Consider the following 6,823-nt stretch of genomic DNA (forward strand, 5'->3'; position numbering starts at 1 on the left):
GTCTTCCTGTCTTTGTTTCTCACCACCCCCACGGCTGTCCAGGGGGGGATGGTCTTACTCTCTTTGTCTCAGTACTTTTCCACCCTTGTGACTTCAATAAAACACAGAGGCAGAAGAGGGAAGGGTCAGAAAGAGTTGGGCTAGCGAGCTGAAAGCGTGTAAATTCCTTGCTCCCGACCACGTCTCCTCTCCTCTCCTGGCTTTCGACTTATTTCCGATCCCGACCACGTTTTTGCTCTTCTATCCGGCTACTGACCCGTTTTTCTGCGAATCTCTGTTTTTACACGGCAAGCCCTTTTTCGCCTGTCCTGTTTTTTTGCTCCTGTTTGTCTCCCGCTACGATCTGTTTTGATATCAACCACGTCTGCTCTCCCGTCCCGAATTACGACCTGTTTTGATCTCGACCACGTCTGTTCTCTCGTCCTGGATAACGATCCGTTTTTGATCTCGTCCACGACTACTCTCCTCTCATGGCCTTCGACTTGTTTCCGATCCCGACCACGTTTTTGCTCTTCTATCCCGGCTACTGACCCGTTTTTTCCGTTCCCGACACCGCCATTGCTCGCCACGGAAGTCTCACTTCCACGTTCAGAGCGACCTGCTTCCCCCTCCCTTTCTTCTAATAAAACTTGTAAGAAACGTTACGCGAGTGGGTCCTGTTTCCGTTCAGGTCCTGACAGCAAGAAAATAGAGAAAAAGAAACAGAAAAATAAGGGAATAAAGACAAAGACGGGGGAACAAATGCAATTTCGTTACAGAGTAAAATCATTTAATTCCAGGAATGCGTTACTCACAATTTTGGTTGGCATCTTGCTTCCAACACTGATCGACTCAACTTATCTCCCTATTTTTCACTTCCTGGGATAGTTTTAAGACACGAAATGGACAGACTGTCACATAAATCAGTGAAAGGGATATTTCCATTATCAAAAGTGCTCCCGTGTCGCGTTTTAAGACTCTCTCGTGCATTTTAAAGCTTTCGTTTTTTTCTTTTTTAAATCGCGCAGAACACGAGTGATTTTTTTGGGTGCGTGACCCAGATAAGAATGGAGAAAGTCAGAGTTGATCCTCCCATTAGTATTTGAGCAACTTATCTGCACTTTTTGCCCTGTCATAGTATTATTGTAGGCTCATCTCTGAAGAACAGGATGGGGCTTTATACAGAAAAGCAACGGCGATAAGATGATGAAGGTGCTGTATCTGAGTCCGATAAGGAAGCTTGTCCTGCTAATGGGAACCTTGGAAACCAAATAACCAAAATTTGTTTTCTACACCCTTTTTGATTTTTTTCATTCTTTTTTTCTTTTCCGTCTTTCCTTTTTCTTTTTCTCTTTTTTATGTTTTCCCCTTTAATTTAATTTCTTTTTTTTCTCTCTTTTTTTCATTTTTTTTCCCCGTTATCATTTTTTCTTTTCCGTCTTTCTTTTTTCTTTTTTTTTTATGTTTTCCTCTTTAATTTGATTTCTTCTTTTCTCTCTTTTTTTTCATTCTTTTTTTTCCTCATCTTGTTTTTTTTTCTTTTTTTCCGGTCCCGTGACAGTTATTATAAATTCGATAGTTTGTATCCTAAGTATTTTTCTGTCTGCTGGATAGAAATGTCCCAAATAGTCAACTTCCCATTTGCGGTATCCTCTCATAATCAGGAGTCCCCTAAATACTTCCCAAAATAAATCCCCGGAACATCTCCCACAATCAGATTCCACTCATGCCTGTGGAAAAGTGTATTAGGGCGGGCCGGGTTTTAAATGCCAGCTTATTGGTTGGCCGCGGTTACCGGAAGAAAATGGGATTTCAAAATAAAACACACACTTTAGTTTGATCATTTGAGCAGCTTTGAGTGTCTGATTGATTTCTTACTCACTATTTTACTATTTTTGCTGGAACGGTTCCTAAATTTCCAGTTTCAATTAAAAATGTCCCATTATATTCGGATTCGTATTTGGATTATAACATTTAGCACATAGAGGAGATATCATTTTTTTCTTAAGATTTAAAGGGACAGTGTGTATTATTGTGTGCTTTTCTAATGGTGAAAATAAATCATTCAGTATTTCCCCGTTTCCTTTTTTCTCTTTTCTCTTTCTTTTTACTTTTTTTATTTTTTCCCATCTCTTTTTTTTCTTCATCTCTCTTTCTCTTTTTTTGCTTTTTTTCATTCTTTTTATCCCCTTTATCCTTTTTCCTTTCTGTGATTCTTTTTCTTTTTTCTCTTTATTCTTTTTTCCTTTCTGTTTTTTTTTCTCTCTTTTTTGCTTTCTTCAGTCGTTTTTCTCTTATATCATTTTTTCTTTTGTGTCTTTCTTTTTCCCTTTTGGCTTTTAAAAAATTTCTGTTCTCTTTGTTTTCTACACCTTTTTGATTTTTTTTTCATTCTTTTTTCCCCCCGTTATCATTATTTCTTTTGTGTCTTTCTTTTTCCCTTTTGCCTTTTTTTAATTTTTCTGTTCTCTTTGTTTTCTACACCTTTATGATTTTTTTAATTCTTTTTTTTCCCCGTTATCATTTTTTCTTTTCTGTTTTTCTTTTTCCTTTTTCTCTTTTTTTCCTTTCTCTTCGTTTTCTTCTCTCTTTCTTTTTTGCTTCTTTCATTCTTTTTTCCCCTTCATCATTTTTCTTTTCTGTCTTTCTTTTTTCTTTTTCTCATTTTTCTTTTTTACCTTCTCTTTGTTTTCTTCTCTCTCTTTTTTGCTTTTTTCATTCATTTTTCTATCATATCATTTTTCCTTTTAAGTCATTTTGTGCACGATTTTACATAATATTTGGTCGTGTAGGGATGAAAGAAGCAAAAACAACCTGAAGAGCCGTTTGGGACCCGAAAGAGCCTGTTCTTTTTAGTGAGCCGAGCCGAAGAAGCCGGTTCTCGAAAAACTCTACTGACTTTACTCAACTTTGTTCTACTTCGACATTGACTTCCAAATACCGCATTTAGAACACGGCGTCAGGGGAACCCGTGTATTTTTACCTTCCTGCACTGTAACTTTGACTTAATTTGCTTTTTAATTAGCAATTTGGCGCCCTGATTTTTGTGAGCCGGCTAGATTTTCCCAGAAGCTCCGGGTAGTGCGCAATTGCGCACACACGCAGCTTAGAGGGAACATTGGTCCTGACCCTGTTCTGCTTCTTGACATCGCAACTAATATCTGATATCTACTTAGATACATAGAATGAATTTGTCTCTGAGTTGTCTGGGCTTCTCCTGATTGGAATACTAGTATCGTTTTCACGGAAACCAGGAGCTTCATCTCTAGAGGAATTGTCCTCATATTTCCAGTTATTTTGGACATACTCGTCAATGATACTGTTGACTTAGTAGCGAGGCGTGGTTTCCTGCGAAGTATTCCGTAGGTATCCCGAACGTGCCTCCGAGCTCCCGACAGCTTGTTCCAATTCCCGTCCGGCTCACGGCAGGCGGACACGATTGTTTTCTTTCGATTAAGTCGGCATTTCAGGCATGCACGACCTGAAATCCCTCCACCGTTGACTTTGTCCTGGTCTGAATGATGAAGACAAGCCGAATGAAGGTATAAGTGTCAAGAACCAGAACAGACACAGGACCCAATCGCGTGACGTTCTCACACAAGCCTTTCATTTTAAGGGAAATGGGGAGTCATGCATGTTAGGTAGCCGGTCTGGTGTGGAATGATAGGAAGCCAGAGGCCGACGAGATCGATTCCAATTGCCCGAGTTGATATCAGACAGATGAGGTCGATACCGGACAGGACGAGAAAGACAGGATTGATATCAAAACCGGACATGGAAAATAAACAGGACAAACTAGATGGGAACAATACTGGACAGGAAACACAGGCAGAGTCAAAACCCACGTCTTGCGGGGCAGAGGTTCGTTGACAGACTGACAAAGGGTGAGTGAGAGCACTGAGCTTAAATAGAAGGGAAGCCAATCTGTCAACGAGCCGCAGCTCAGGTTAACTGGCCGGTCCAAATTGTCCCTAGGTGTGAATGAGCGAGCGAATTGTCTGTCCCTGTATGCCCTGCGACTGGCTGGCAACCAGTGAGTGAGAGCACTGAGCTTAAATAGAAGGGAAGCCAATCTGTCAGCGAACTCCAGCTGGCGCCACACGGGCGGGGCCAATTGGGCGCCATGGCAACCGGTCGATACCGGACAGGAAGCGACACACAGGATAGATAACAAATCAAGATATCGAAAATTAACAGGAGAAACTACACGGGAACGAAAACTGAAGAAAACAATGAACAGGACAAAAACAGACAGAAACTAAAATGGGGTCAATTGGGCACCATGGCAACCATGACACACACGGGCGGGGCCAATTGGGCACCACGGCAACCATGGCAATAAGGTGTGAGAGAAGACGCATACCAGTCAACTATGCCCCGTTTTTAATTCGTATTTTTCACGAGACCGAGCTCGTCTTGTCCATTTCGGCTCTGTTCTAGATCGTCTCGGTCACTGAGAGAGAGGACTTTGGAGAGGCGGGCCGCATCGGGTTAAAACATGTGGTCAAGGGGCCGATCCTGGAGAACTATCTAAATATACATGCGGACATCTAAAGGTTCTATTTTTTATGTTTGTTTTTAAATAGATTAGTTTCATCAAATTGGTTTCGAAACATCCATTATCTGCACCGCTTATCCTCAGTAGGATCGCGGGGGTGCTGGAGCCCATCCCAGCTATCTTCAGGCAGTGGGCAGGGGACACCCTGAACTGGTTGCCAGCCAGTTGCAGGGCATACAGGGACAGACAATTCGCTCGCTCATTCACACCTAGGGACAATTTGGACCGGCCAGTTAACCTGAGCTGCGGCTCGTTGACAGATTGGCTTCCCTGTTATTTAAGCCCAGTGCTCTCACCCACCCTTTGTCAGTCCGTCAACAAACCTCTGCCCCGCAAGATGTGGGTTTTGACTGTGTCCGGTTTCCTGACTGTGTTTCCTGTTAGGTATCGTTCCCGTCTATTTTTGTCCTGTTTATTATTCTTTCCAGTTTTTGTTCCCGTCTAGTTTGTCCTATTTAATTTCATTACCCTGTTTTGATATCAATCCTGTGTGTCCCGTTGTTTAATATCGGTTTCCAGTTTTGTTCCCATCTAGTTTGTCCTGTTTAATTTCGATATCCTGATTTGATATCAATCCTGTCTGTCCTGTTGTTTAAGATCGGTTTCCAGTTTTGTTCCCGTCTAGTTTGTCCTGTTTAATTTTGATATCCTGATTTGATATCAATCCTGTCCGTCCTGTTGTTTAAGATCGGTTTCCAGTTTTGATATCCTGATTTGATATTAATCCTGTTTCTCCCGTTGTTTAATATCGGTTTCCAGTTTCGTTCCCATCTAGTTTGTCCTGTTTAATTTCGATATCCTGATTTGATATCAATCCTGTCCGTCCCGTTGTTTAATATCGGTTTCCAGGTTTGTTCCCGTCTAGTTTTTCCTGTTAAATTTCGATATCCTGTTTCATTATCAATCCTGTCTGTCCCGTCCTGTCCGGTATCGACCCCATCCGTCCGATATCTGCTCGGGTTATTGCTATCGATCTCGACGGCCTCTGGCTTCCTATCATTCCACCCCGGACTGCTTCCTAACATGCACGACTCCCCATTTCCCGTAAAATAAAAGGCTCCTGTGAGAACGTCACGCGTTTGGGTCCTGATCCTGTTCCGGTTCTTGACAAACGGTGGACCCCTGATATCGACCACCTTTATAGGATTCGGTTTTACGGGAAGAATTCTTATGGATTCAAATGATGAACGATATCAGCTGTAAAGTCAGCTTTTTATTCGGACCGATACCGACGTTATTGTTTCATGTATGTAATTTACTATTTTTTAATGTCAAAAGTTGGTCTTGCCGTGAGTAAATAGGTTCCACGTACTGTCTTTAAGGTTTGTTCCGGGGAATTAATAAAGGGAACCTTCCCTTTTTTCTTCCCTCTCGTCAGAACGCTGGTAAAAAATTCCACACATGCCTTCAATTTCAAAAAAGGGAATTTATCCCACCTCTTGGATTTTTTTCCCCCACTCTCGCCTCCGGGATTACTCTCTGAGGCGAAAAGAAACTCAGAGTATTATGAGATTGAAATAACAGTCTTTCTGCTGTCTTACTAAAAGTAAACATGGGTGCCCACCAGTGTTCCCTCTAAGCTGCGCGCACATTCTCAGTGCACAAGAAAATCGAGCCAGCGCACAAAAATCAGGGCTCAAAAATACTAATTAAGAAGCGACTTAAGTCAAAGTTACAGTGTGTGAAGGTCAAAATACACGGGTTCCCCCGACGTTGTGTCCTAAATGCGGTATTTTGAAGTCGAGTCGAAGTAGAACGAAGTTGAGTAAAGTCAGTAGAGTTTTTCAAGAACCGGCTTCTTCGGCTTGGCTCACTAAAAGGAGCCGGCTCTTTCGCGTCCTAAACGGCTCTTCGGGTTGTTTTTGCTTCTTTAATCCCAACATCACCAAATATTATGTAAAATGATGCACAAAATGACTTAAAAGATGGGGGGAATAGAACAAAAAAGAAAAAAATACCAAAATGAAAAAGTAGTGAAAAGCTGAGAAAAAAAGAAATAAAAGGAAGAGAAAAAAAGAAGGAAAAATTTAGAAAAAAAAGCCAGGAAAAAAGAAAAGAAAGAAATGTAGGGAAAAAACGTAAATAGAGAACAAAAAGGAAAAAGTAACCGCTCGGAAAAAATAAAAATGAGATTTTTTTTAAAAGGAATTTTAAAAAAGTAGAAAAAAAAACACGGAAAAAAGAAGAAAAAGTTTGTGTTGCATTCAAATAATTTCCAATTAGTGAAGTGAATCATGTTGCCAACATTGTACTTCCACTCAAAAATGTGATTAAGTACAGTTCTGT

The sequence above is a fragment of the Urocampus carinirostris genome, chromosome 18 (genome assembly GCF_059441175.1).
Source record: "Urocampus carinirostris isolate Australia breed hairy pipefish chromosome 18, RoL_Ucar_1.0, whole genome shotgun sequence".
In the NCBI taxonomy this organism is placed as follows: Eukaryota; Metazoa; Chordata; class Actinopteri; order Syngnathiformes; family Syngnathidae; genus Urocampus; species Urocampus carinirostris.